Genomic DNA, 14,634 nt, shown 5'->3' with positions numbered 1-14,634 from the left:
TGTAGCTATTTACCTCCAACACTGTTAACGAATACACATGCTCTGTGGGCTTCTGTAATTGAATTTACGCGCATTTAAGCGATTTATCTAGTAGTTTACTATCTTCAACATCAGTTAATACCATAACAACATGCACCCTTTTATTAATTGGGATGTGGGGTCATCTTATCCCATAAAATCCCCTGAAATGCTCAGTAACTAGCTGTCACTACGCTCACTAATTAGCGTTGGTTGAATTTTGTTCCACTATTTATCAAACAGGAAGTAATGTATTTTAACTCATGATCTATTTGTATTTCGTGTTTGTTTTAGTACTGGTAGTGGTGCATAATTATGGAACTTACAAGAACTAAGTGAATGACTAGTTCACATAAGTGTCATCAAGTGCTCATAATGGTCTATCTAAAATTGTGGTTTTAATATAATTCTCTTTCAACCACTGTTGTAATACATCCTTCGCCAGCACCTTTTAGCTGTGCAGGAAGAGAGTGAGTGAAGATCTGGAAGGTAACAACAGGAATGTGGAGGCATTCCGACTCCAGTGCTGGAGCCAGCTGTTCTAGATTCCATGGTAGAGGAACCGTGGCGCAAACAGCCCGAGCGAGTTGATCCCACAGATTTTCGATTGCTTTGAAATCCCGGTAGTTTAGCGACCAGAGGAGGATGGTAAACTTATCCTGGTGTTCTTCAAACCACGCAAATACACTGCGAGCTACATGATACGCTGCAATGGCTTGCTGGTAGATGCCAAGTTTCCGACGAAAAACGAATTGCATGTAAGGGTGGACATGGTCTGTAAGGATAGATGCATACTTGCGTTGAATGACGAGATCACCCAGAGAATGCCACGAAAATATTTCCCAAACCAAAACGCTCCCTCCTACAGCCTGGACCTTTCGGATAACTGTTGCAGGGCTGTACGCACCAAAGGACATCTGTTTGATGAAGCATAAAACGTGAGTCATCTGAAATGACCACTTGTCGCCACTCAGTGGACGTCCAGTTGAGGTATTGACGTGAAAACTCCAGCCTTCCTCGCCAATGAACAGCAGTCAGCATGGGTACATGAACCAGGATCTATTGTGGAAGTCCATAAACAGCAGTGTTTGCTAAACAGTCATTCAGGAGGCATTGTTGGCAGGCCCTTGGTTCATCTGAATGGTCGGTTGCTCAACAGTTGCACTTCTATCCACCTGTAAACGTTTCAGCAGCCTTCATACACCTCTGCCATATGTGGCATATGGTGCGCCACTGGTTTTGAATAGAGCCATTTTACCCTGCACAGTATACTTTAACCATGATGGCACGCAAATAGGTTTTCTACGTAGCCATTTCGGAAATGCTTAGGCCTTCGGACCAAAAGCCAACAATAATGCCCTTTTGGAGGTCACATAAGTCGCTCCATTTCTGCATTACAACAGTGACTGTACTCTTCTCCGCGTTCCTCCGACACACTTTATTTACCCTCCACTGCTAATGCTTCCACCTGCCGTCTGTGAGTGGTTATTCCACCTTGACACCGAACATAGGCGGTCGTCACATTAATGTGACTGGATCATGGAGTTTGTGATGATTTTTTGGGCTTGTGATTTCGTGCTGTAGTACTGTGTGTAATGGAATGTAAGAGTGTTGCCACGGCATAGTCAGAGACCAAAGATTTGTTGTAGCCGGCAGCAATACGGATATTGTTCGAAAAGGTAGCACAGGGGCCGGCCGGTGTGGCCGTGCGGTTCTAGGCGCTTCAGTTTGGAACCGCGTGACCGCTACGGTGGCAGGTTCGAATCCTGCTCGGGCATGGATGTGTGTGATGTCCTTAGGTTAGTTAGTTTTAAGTAGTTCTAAGTTCTAGGGGACTGATGACCTCAGATGTTGAGTCCCATAGTGCTCAGAGCCATTTGAACCATTTGGTAGCACAGGTGGCAGCAAATAATAGGCTGCAGCATGGTCAGTTGAGAGCTAGGTACAAACAGTTAGCATTGCTTCAAATACAGCAGCATGAGGTGGATACAACTGCCACAGAATTAATTTTTCCCTTTTCTGGAAATTCGGTTAAGGCTGTGCAGTCGTTCTTAGCGGACCTTGAGACGTCAGCAGAGATGGTGCTTCGAGCGATAGTTAGTTGTTGTGGGTAGTGAAATTGTGACCAGTGAGAGAAGCGAAAACGAACATGAAGTGTACGGAGGCATTAAGGAATGCAGCAAACTCTGAACAATTGGAGAAGCGGCTTTTGCAAAGTTACAAAAACAGAATAATGTGGCGTTTTGTCGGGAGCAGTTGAGCACTATTGTGAAGAAGCATGGGGAAACTTTGGAAGATTCCGAGGACAGGATATCAAATTGTAATTAACATACTTAAGAGTTGGGGCAGAGTGATAGAGCAAAAACAGTTTTGTTGCAGTAAGCTGATCAGAGGACTCTTTATGCTTTTCTGAGAGACTGCCGTTAGACATGTCAAGAAGAGTGCATACAGGTTCATCAAAAGATCCGCATTCTGTTGTTAGTTTAGCGATGGTATCCCATGAAACTGACATAACAGTGAGAGAGTAAGAGTATAGGGTAGCCATGGGGTACTTTCTGCACACATTGTTACAGGTGTGGACGGGAGGGGTTATATACCTAGGCAGTGCTGCCAGTCGCATCAACATTGTGCTAAAACTGACATTTGGAAAGGTACAGTACAATGTCGCGAAATGAAATTCCAGCTAGGGGAACCTCATGCCGGCGCAGAACTGCTGTGAGGGGCATCTAGGGTGCTGGACAAACCTGTTGAACTTCGTATAATCGCACTACAGCTTGATTCAAATGACTGCGTGCCAGGTGACAATGAGACGTCGCTTTAGGTGGATATGAAACCAGATATTTCTGTAGGTATGTAATGTGTTGTAGAGCCTCTGCAAGAGAAAGATATAATGGATCCAGCAAGGTTGTTTATTAAGAGAAGTGTTGTACATGTCCAAAAGAGGTATGGCAGGAGAGTAGTACCTGTAAATGTTGGCAACTTTGGTGCTGAAGAACTGAAGTTAAGGAGGGGGATGTTGATAGCATGTTTGGGCATTCCAGATGAGATGAGTGGTGCATGATGAATGTGAACCGTAAGCAGCTGCGACCACTGTTGAGACAGCATTACATAGGAAAGTGGAGCATCCAAATGGAGTAGAGGGAGAATGGAAGCAAGAATTGCTGTTCGAATTTGAGGAATTGTGTTTTCCACAGGGTCTGTTATCAGCAACATCCGTGAGTCAACAGTGAATACCAACATCGAACAAAGCACCACTGCAACAGAAACCATATCATATAAGTAGGTATTTGCAGACAGTTATGGAAGATTTTATTAACCAGCAATCAGCTGACAGGATAACAGAACAGAGTAGCACTACATATGGTTGAGGAATCGTGATTGTACTAAAAAAGTCTACAGATGGTTCTAGAGTCTAGAAAATACAGGTACTGCTGTTATCACAGTCACCTGGACAACAAGACCATAACAGATGCAAGACCCATCTCCTAACATTACTAAGACCATTAGTAACTTGGGTCAATGTCGGTACTTTTCAACCATGGGTTTTAGCAGTGGATACCAAAAATTTTAGGTTGTTCTCCAAGACCATGAGGGCACTATTAGTTCAAGAAATTCCGTCTGAATTGAAAAATGCTCCTGAAGTTTTCAGAGGTTATTGGATGGTGTGTTGAAAGGTGTGGATCTGTGCCACTGTCTACTTTTCTTAGACCATATCATTATGTTGTCAAAAGGCATGGAGCAGCATAGACAACGAAACAAATAAGAGTTTAAGAGACTGGAGTCAGCACATCTTACGCTGGGCACAGAGACAAGCCATTTTACATTAGAATATGTAGGGTATTTAGGACACGTAATTAGTAAAGATGGAGTAAGAACTGAACCGAGGCTAGCGCAATCAATACAAACGTTCCCAGGGACTAACTGGATTAAGGAAGTGCAATCATTTTAGGGGACTTCAAATTACTACAGAAAATTTGTGAAATGGCTTGCTGACATAGCACGACCACTCATGCAGTTTCTAAGGACAAGAGGATGACTGGGTGTTATTGGAGTATTAAACAGAGTTTTGACATCAAATCTAGTTCTAGTATTTTCATGATTTCAGACAGAGTTTATCCTTTCATGTGACACATCTAACCATGCTTTGGAATGTTTTCTGAGCCAGGAGATTAATGGCGAAAAGCACCCTGTAGCCTGCAAATCAAGACAGCTGAATGCAGCGGAGAAAACCTATTCATTGACATTGAAAGAGATGTTGAGCATCAGTTACGGTTTCATGTATTTAGATGTTATCTTTACGGGAAAACATTTCGAGTAGTAACCCACCAAACTACTTTTAAGTGATTATGGGATTGAAGAATGCATCTAATCTGCTGACAAGGTGGGCCCTGAGACAGGAAATTCAACTACAAAGTAGTACTCATTCCATGGAAGGTACAGGAATGCAAACATATTAAGCAGGAGGGCAGCAGAGTTGACAGTTCTGGGTCATGGTCTTGCAGGGTGGCAAGCAGCATTGAGTGCTGACAGTGACTGTAAACAGTACTGTTAAAGGAGGAGATTCTAAGGGAAGCAAGTGATCATGTGTAACCTGGTCATGGATGGTGCAGAGCAACAAATGGAGAGTACTGCTGGAGTGGAAGGAAAACGGATGTTGATTAATGTGTGACAAACTGCGTACAGTCTGTTCAGTGAGCTGATTTGAATCGTAAGTGAATGGCATTGCTGACGCCACTGGAAGCGCCAAAATCGTCTTAAAGCTAGGAACTGGTGTATTAGGAACGTGGAGTTGTATGCCAGCAGGGAACTGAATTTTATTTCAATAACAGATAACGTTTTGCAGTATGTGGAGATGGTTTCTGTACTGAACTAGCAGGCAATAACAGTCGCACAAGCAGTGGTTAACTACTGGATGTTGAAGTTTGGAGGGCCACGTACTATTGTTACACACCTGAGTACGAATTTCATCCCAGATTTGTTGAAGGAGCTGTGTCGGTTATTCCATGTGAAGATGTTAAAAAATAGTCCTCTTCATCCACAGGACAATGGTAGAACGAAACAGATACACAGAACAATTGGGGAAATGTTAAGTTACTGTATGAATGAACGTCATATTGACATATCTAAGACATGCCACGTCAGCATATAATTCAAAAGTACACACGAATACTGGGTTGTCCCTGTATGAGTCTGTGCGTGGTCGGAAAATACTATCACCATTCGATTTGATAAAGGCAAAGAGAGCTAAAGAAGGAGAACAGGTCCATAAGTTTGCAAAAATAGTAGGAGAAGTATGGAACCAAGTAAAGTAGGCAGATGTGAAGACATTACAAAAGCAGCAGGAATCAGTGAACTGTATGGCAACTTCACTGTTGTATACAGTAGGACCATGACTGATGTTTCTGGTCCTTAAATAAAGAAAAGGAAGGTGAGGAAGTCCATCACAAGGTATCAAGAACCTTATCAGGTGATGGAGATTACTTCGTCAGTCAAAGGAAAGATTCGTTTGCCAACAAGAACGATAATAGTAAATGTTCGGCATCTACAGATTTTTTAAAAAGCCTAGAACCGATTCCTGGAGTTTCAAGGACGGGGCTGTAGAAGAACGCGAGGAGAAGGAATCGAAGGAATAGACAAGAAGATGTGGTTGGGCCTATGCAAGAAGTTAGATCAAGAAGATGACGGCTGTTCGTCGAGGATTTTTTATGTTTGCATATGCATAGAGTTGTAGTGAATGATATATGTTAGAGTGAAGATTTTTGACCTTTGTTGTGTATGAATTGGTTTGCTAGTGGCAGCAGCCTTCTGATGAGGGAGAAAGGGTAGTATTTGTCCCTGTTCTCAGGTAGCGATATGTCGATGGCAAGAATGGAAGTCACAGAGTATCGCATTTCATTGCTTGGATTGGGGTGGAGGAGTGGTGGCACTGCAGAACCAGCACTTGAAACGAGGAGTGGTGTTCTCGAGGCAAGAGGCTGTGATTGTTCCCAGCCATCGGTGGGCACTGAAGGTGGTTTTTAACGTATATGAAATGCGGAATGTGATGAGGAGGTTGAAAGAAGCATTCGACGGGCTTCGGCAAAGTGCTAAGAGCATGGGCGTACTCAAGAAAGTGTCAGGTGAGTGTGATAAACTGTATAGAACCTCCGAGCAACTACGAGGGCAAATGAGAGAGGTAATGGAAGGTGTCTGGAAAAACAGGTGAGGGTGACATTAGAGAACGTAACGAAACTTTGAAAGCGGTAAAGAAGATGGCAGAGAGAAGCAGGCCGGCGGAAAACTTGCACGTTACGAAGGCAGCGAATTTGGAACGTGAAATGCTTAACAACGCACGGATGTTACAGAAATCAACTGGCAGAGTAGTAGATTAGGCTAGAGCATCGAACGACGCGATGAATCGGAATTTTGGAGTGCTACAAGCACGAGAAGAAGTATTGGACAAGGGAATTGTAGTGACAAGGCTGTTACAAGCATTAGCGGATATCTTATGGGATGCACGAGGGGTAGTGTGTAAAATCTGCAAGAAGCCATACATCCCGTGTTGCATGGACTACTGAGTGCTACCCTTTTTCGGAATGAACAATATTTGCCAGGGTTACAGAAAGCATGGAGCAAGCTACCACCTGAGTTAAGTGTGATCATGGAAGCTATTAGACAAAATCTATCCTTTTACTACTACGTAGCATTAGCAGAAGAGAAAACTGAACGAGCATGATTGTAACAAGTAACAAGAAGACATGTTCAGTTTAAGTGTTACACCATTCACACATACAGAGTGAAGTGGGGAGTTCTAGGAAATTTCGGTCAACTGAGGATCCACTGGAAATTATTAATTTCGGAAGATGGATGCATGTCTGCAATAATGATGGGGGAATAGTTACAACATCGTCTAAGGGGGGAACGTCACAGCGTGTCCACTCAGTGTCATACACACCAGCCTGAGCAAGTGCACAGTACAGTTGCTGTTAGCCAGACAGACGGGACTAGATCGTCTGGGGGATATCATGGAACCAAGACTGCATATCCAGCAATCATCGTTTCACTGGATTTACTCCACTCATGATGACGTGGCAGTAGTGGCGAGTTGCTACGAGCAGGGGAAGCTCACAGGGACCAGACAGATTGAACATAAGGGAAGTGGGTTACTTATAAATGGAACTACATGCGACTTAACAGGACCAACTTATCATCTGCTAGCCACGATTATGGGTAACACACAAGTTGATATCTCACAGCCATAGTTGTATTGCTCTGATGTATCTCTGCAGTTATTATTGTCTACACCGAATACACCATTCCTACATCAATCTCTGGAACGGTACCTAATCCATTCACTCGATCGATTCATTGCCACGAAGGGAGGGCATATTTCAGCCGAGCAGTGAATGCAACAAGTGGAACAGTCCAGAGAAGGACAACGACGTGTGGCAATGATTTTGATTGCCGCAATTCTAAGTGCCCCTGTGGCTCTAACTGCGCTGTGTAGTTTTTATTCTTTTGAGGCAGAGAGCCGACCATCAGTATGAACCACGAATGGTTCAGATTCCAGTAGAGTGAATCGCTAGAGCGTAAGAGAGATTGAGAGTGTAGCCTCGTAGCATGAAAGCAAAAAAATTTGTGAACTTAGGATTTAGAGAAACGGAAGCAACAGGACAAGCCGTGGCTGTTAAAATTGCCAGAAGCGCGAAACAGGTGTGACAAATAGACTCGTAAATAAAATAAGAATAAGCAGCATTGTAAGTAAGATTGGATGCGGTATCTAACTCATGCGGGCAAGCCGCCAGTTGTTTTGGCTACATCATGACCTTGAGGGAATCAGTAGGATAACAGCCCTCGAATGGGGAAGAAGGTTGGGGGATGAGAAGGGCTCATAATTCATTGATAGAGGTGGCAGGTGTTGGCAGGTCATAAATCACTGTACTAGAATGCCCAAACCCAGCACACTTTCCTCAGCTTCTATTTCTTCTTCATACCATAGCTCTATGTACTATACTTTCCAAGTTTCACTTTAATAACCATTGTTTTCATCCAAAAATATCATTCTCTATATTATCGATATATGTCTGTCTCAATTTAACTCTCTCTCTCTCTCTCTCTCTCTCTCTCTCTCTGTCTGTCTGTCTGTCTGTCTCTCTCACACACCTTTCTAACCACTATGTTTGCTGTTCTTCGCTTGATATTGTATTTCAGATTCTTCTGTTACATCTTTAAAATGAATTAAATAAGCACGTTTATTTTCTTGTATTGCTAGTGCTGTGTTTGCATTCCATATTCTTAAACTTGTCTTTCTTTTGCATAGCTTTTGTTATTGCGAGCACTTCTCTAGCTAATTAATGTACACACAGATTAATGTTATTTCCTCTGTTTCAATCACTTTCTCTCTCAGTTTTTCATTGGGATATTATGTAGCTCTTCTCTGACAGGTAACAATGGAATTTTGTAACTTGTTTGAACATTTTCTGAATATATTTGGTAGCCTCATATTTTCTTCAAGGGAGTCAGTAATTTTAGCCAGATAGTGAGTGACGAGATATTACTTTTATTTAAAACATTGGGCTCCTCTAGTGGAGCCCTTTATTGTCAGCTATTATGTAGTCGATAACAAGTCTTAATCATCGAGCTTTCCGTGTGTATATGTTAAGTTATTCTTCCTACAGATGGTCGCAGTTATTTTCTGTTTGCGAAACGTGAAGAATTTCCTTTTTACATCATTGGGATGTATGCATGTTTCTCTAAAAAGTGCTACTATATTGCAGATGCTATTACCTTCTGCTCTTGCACTAAATCTCCTGCCACCAGAATATAGGCTTGTTTATTTTATTCCATAACACATGTAAAATATCATAGAATTCCTCACTGTCGTCAATTTTTCCTTCCTTTGGATATTATGCGTCAGTTACATTACATTGTCCTCAGCCTATGCGAAAACTGACCAGTAAAATTCTTTCACTTTTATAAGTATATCGCCAAATAACGTCATTCCATTTCCTGTCTATCAATACTGTTGCTCCACCTTTCACTCTTTGGTCCTGGTCAACTACGGAATGTATCATTGAGTGTTCTTTGAGGTAATTTCTAACTGTAAGCTTCTTATGGTCTAAGCAATAACTGCTAAATTTACCTTTCTTTCCCGTAATACTTTTTCAAGTTTTAATTTTTACTGCCTATTTCTCTAACGTACTATGTTCTATTTTACGATGTTTCTTCACAGGACGTCACTTGTGAGTTCTATCCTGCTCCGAGGCTGCTTTAGGAGCTTGCGAGTGTGTTTATTTGTTCCCCTGTGAGAGGATACGTAGTGGAGTTTCCACCTTAGGAAACCGCAACATGCCAGATTTTCTCTGGAGATTTTCTTCCTTAGACGAAGAATTCCAGTTCTAGAGTGCCAGAAACCCGTCTCTCGCTCCCTTCCGTGTCCTTCACTTGACATGACTGCGCTGCCCAGGAGCTACGACTTGATCGTGCGAGTAGTCAGCTAAATTATAACAAAGACATTACTCGTGTGCAAACTATTCTGCCACATTTGGCGTCAGGCATGAAACTTGAGACCATCTTTAGCATCCATGATTCGAAACCATATCATAATTTATTGATTGATACGATTAATTTATGACTTGTATAAAATGTATTATTCGATATAAATACAGTTGCAAGAATTAAGTGCTGCATCGGACTAACGGTAATAAGTGTGAGTTTCAGCATGAAAACGTTTCCTGAACAGCGACCAATCAACAGAGATACATTTTACAGACAGTGCTACACCACGATATCACTGTCGTTTAATGCTATATCTGTCTGTAAATTTTTAAATTTTTCTTAGTCAGAGGTGCTCCAAGGTCCAGTAGCGCAATATTGCTGTCATAGTGGCCGAATGCGTTGACGAAGAGGTTAAGACTGGATTCTGAATACGATGTTCAAATAAAAGTTCATCCCTCCAGATTTAGGTTCCCATACTTCTCTTGCTCGTTTCAGGTGCATGCCAGGACGGTTCCTTTGAATGGATCACATCAAGTTTCCTTTCCTACCCATCTGTTGCTTAGCAGATGTTGTGTCTCTAATGTCACACCGACGACAGAAGTTAAAACCGTGTCACTAGGTTCATGCCACAAGCTAGAGGCAGTGTACATGAGCTGTTTCAACGTCAGGGTGGTAGTGCATCACTGTCATTTAGAGAGTTTTCGATTGGGAATCGTTGACGAGCAACAAGTAGATTCCGGAGGACAGTGACAGCTCAGATATACACTAACAATTTTTATGGGCTACAGCAGCAACAGAGAATTTTGACATTATTTAGCGAATAATTTAGTAGCGACAACTAGTATGACAAAGAATGGCAGGCATAGATATCAGTAATATTACTGAACAATACAAGGAGATTAAAGGTATTGCTTTTATCTCTCCATGAGTACGCACATAAATCAGGGCTTGAACACTCGCTAGTCACCTTGAGACCGTCCGTGGTGTACCGGCTTTCAATGTCGATGTACTGTACTTACCTACACTGATAAGCCAAAACGTTATGACCAAATACTAAACTGCGCGTGTTGCTCCTCCTTTGGAACGCAATAAAGCAGCACGTGGCATAGGTTAGACAACGTGTTGGTCGGTTTCCAGAGGTATGTAGCTCCATATATCTTTGCGTAGGTCACGCAGTTCCTAAGTTACGGATGTATTTCATCGGGTTCAGATCATGTGAATTTGGTGTCCAATATATCAATGTGAGATCACTACCATGCTCCTCAAACAACAGTACCAAGATTCTGGTCTCGTGACTTGGATAGTTATCCTTCTGGAAGGTACCATCGGTCTCAGGGAAAATGTCAAGTAAGCATATGGTTAGTAATAATTGTCCCGTAGTCCACAGCTGTCATACCTCCTATTACTACCACAGATTACATGGAAGCCCACGTCAATGTCCCCCATAGCATAACACTGCCTCCACTGGCATTCGTGACACGGTGGATGTTTCGAGCAACTTTTCACCTGTATGGCAGTATTTTCGGACATGACCACCAACTTTCTGCCACAAGAAGCGTGACTCAACCGACTAGGCTTCACATTTTCAATTATCCATGGCCCAGTCTCGATTGTCACGTTGAAAGGATGGTGTTTGAAATGATTTTAATACTGACTGTCACGAGAACGACTTGGGACACCAAGTGTAAGGGGGGCGTTTCAAATGGTTTTAAGTTTTGTGATCACAACAGAGAGATTGTCCAGGAAACAATACTATATAAATGAAGGTTCTTCAAATCAGGCCATCTGCGTATAAATGAGTTTGTGTAAGTCAAGTTTATTAGCAAAAGATCTACATCTACTTCAATTTTATTGGACCACTTGTATCATTAACATTGATTTCATATGCAACGGAGACTTTCACCATCACGCGAACTCAGAAATATGGGACAGTGCGTGGGGGAGTTTTACAAGCATCTCAGTAATTAATTAACTTCATCTGTCTCTCCACCATTTGTTACGTCAACGTAACATGCTAGTTTCCTGGAAGGTATGAAGTTTGGATCTACGCGATTTGTTAATAAAATATATCGGGTCAGTTATAAGAAATAATCGAAATTTATCCTCTGGGCCCATAATACAGTAATCGATCCTTACACTAAAACACCAGCGGTGAAAGCATCTCAATAATTAACTTCATCTGCCACTCCACCATCTGTTACGTCATCGTACGTCAACGTAACATGCTAGTTTCCTGGAAGGTATGAAGTTTGGATCTACGCGATTTGTTAATTAAATATATCGGGTCAGTTATAAGAAATAATTGATATTTATTCTCTGTGCCCATAATACAGTAATCGATCCTTACACTAAAACACCAGCAGTGAAATATGGCCGGCCGGAGTGGCCGAGCGGTTCTGGGCGCTACAGTCTGGAACCGCATGACCGCTACGGTCGCAAGTTCGAATCCTGCCTCGGGCATGGATGTGTGTGATGTCCTTAGGTTAGTTAGTTTTAAGTAGTTCTAAGTTCGAGGGGACTGATGACCTCAGCAGTTAAGTCCCATGGCGCTCAGAGCCATTTGAACCATTTTGAAATATGGACAACAAGGTAACGATAAAATTACGTGGGCCGCTAAGATAATTGATAATTCATGTTCAACCTATGGAAGCTTCCGCAAACGTAGCTTGTTTTATGTGCTAGGCGGATAGGAAGAGTGTTATGGAATAATGGCGAAGGAAACAATTCATTCAGACTCGCAAAACTTATCATACTAAGATTCAGAAGTCGGATCTCCTAAGGACTGCAGGTGTTCAGTTACTACAAACAAACCGTCTATGGGTAAAAGCAGGGTGAGTGCATGCCTATTACTGGCCCGAAACAGAGCTGGTGAAGAACTCTTTAAATTCTATAGATGCAGAGCAAGAAAAAAATCGTTACACATGTTGGTAATTGTTCTATTCATAATTTTGTGCCAGCCGCTGTGGCCGAGCGGTTCTAGGCGCTTCAGTCTGAAACTGCGTGACAGCTGCGGTCGCAGGTTCGAGTCCTGCTTCGCGCATGGATGTGTGTGACGTCCTTAGCTTAGTTAGGTTTTATTAGTTCTAAGTTCTAGGGGACTGATGACCTCAGATGTTAAGTCCCATAGTTCTCAGAGCCATTTGAACCATTTGACTGATGACCTCAGATGTTAAGTCCCATAGCGCTCAGAGCTATTTGAACCATAATTTTGTGTACGATAATACGAAGCACAGTATGGCTTTTTCACTGAAAAATTGACTCATGGCAGCTCTGACATAAGACTAGTATGTTCGACATTTGACGGAAATTTCTTAACTCGCATGAAAATTTTCCCATTGACGTGCCCGTGAAATGAATACACACAAACGCTGAAGGTGACGTTACATTCGTTTAAACTGGTCGGGATGAGTTTTCATCGACTGTAGTGCTACCTTTTGGGGCAAGAACCAAGACTAAAGCATGAACGAACACATTGAAATCATTCGATTTTTGATATGAAAGATTTTAAAAGTTGCCTGAACTTATACTGATTTCAATTTAGAATTAAACTAAAAAATGAAATACTCGGCATACTGAGTTTTCAGCACACGCGCGAGCGACTTCTCACGGGAAAGAGTATCCTACTAAGACACCTTTTACACACGAAAACTGGTTAAATGAAAATGGAAATACAACCACGAAAACAACTATTGAATAGTAAAAGTAGGAGTAAACCGATTGAAAGTTACTACGTGATGAAATTACAGCTCGATGCCGAACACAAAACTACACAAGTAAATACAATAAAGAACATATCTTACTTACAAGGTACCCACAGGGAAAATGCCGGCATATCCAAATATTTCGGTGGACATGTTCTCGAAAAGAGGAGAGGATATTTAGTATCATTACGTATCTTGCCAACTGTTTGTCAGCATGATTGCAAGCGACAGGATATTTCCGACACACTCTGCGTTCACCCCTAGCCCTACTACTATCAAAATATTCTAAGGTCGGCGTAGCTTATTTGGGTAGAGTTGTGTCTCTGGTCCCTGCAGAACTTTTAAAACAGACCGGATCATCCATCCATTCACCCAGGAAGGTTTACAGGACTGAAGGTAGATGTGGAGGAGGCACTGCCGGCGGCGATAGAGAGCACTGGGTGCACCCGACTGCAAATTGTTGCTCATGTCGGCACCAATGACTCCTGCCGTCTGGGTTCAGAGGTCATCCTCAGTTCGTACAGGCGGTTGGCGGAATTGGTGAAGGCGGAAAGCCACGCTCATGGGGTGGAATCTGAGCTAACTATTTGTAGTATCGTTCCCAGAATCGATCGCGGTCCTCTGGTTTGGAGCCGAGTAGAAGGCTTAAACCAGAGCCTCAGACGATTCTGCGGAGATCTGGGGTGCAAATTTCTCGACCTCCGTTATCGAGTGGAAAAATGTAGGGTCCCCCTGAATAGGTCAGGCGTGCACTACACGCCGGAAGCGGCTGCAAGGGTAGCGGAGTACGTGTGGAGTGCACATGTGGGTTTTTTAGGTAAGAGAATTCCCTCCCTAGGCCCGAAAAGACGCCTCCTGAGACGCGGCAAGGTAGGAGTAGGCAAAATGCAACAGGGAATAACAATACTAATGTGCTAATAGTAACCTGCAGGAGCGTCTATAGGAAGGTCCCAGAACTGCTCTCATTAATAAACGGTCACAATGCCCGTATAGTGCTAGGGACAGAAAGATGGCTGAAACCAGACGTAAACAGTAATGAAATCCTAAACTCAGATTGGAATGTATACCGCAGAGACAGGCTACACAGTGTAGGGGGAGGCGTGTTTATAGCGATAAGAAATGCAATAGTATCGAAGGAAATTGACGGAGATCCTAAATGTGAAAAAATTTGGGTGAAGGTCACGGTTTAAGCAGGCTCAGACATGGTAATTGGATGTCTCTATAGGCCCCCGGCTCAGCAGCTGTTGTGGCTGAGCACCTGAAGGATAATTTGGAAAATATTTCGAGTAGATTTCCCCACCATGTTATAGTTCTGGGTGGAGATTTTAATTTGCCGGATATAGACTGGGAGACTCAAGCGCTCATAACGGGTGGAGGGACAAAAAAATTCAGTGAAATTTTTTTAAGTGCTTTATCTGAAAACTACCTTGAGCAGTTA

Source organism: Schistocerca americana, chromosome X, assembly GCF_021461395.2.
Source record: "Schistocerca americana isolate TAMUIC-IGC-003095 chromosome X, iqSchAmer2.1, whole genome shotgun sequence".
Taxonomy (NCBI): domain Eukaryota; kingdom Metazoa; phylum Arthropoda; class Insecta; order Orthoptera; family Acrididae; genus Schistocerca; species Schistocerca americana.
The sequence above is the reverse complement of the archived record's forward strand: the minus strand, read 5'-3'. Positions refer to the sequence as shown.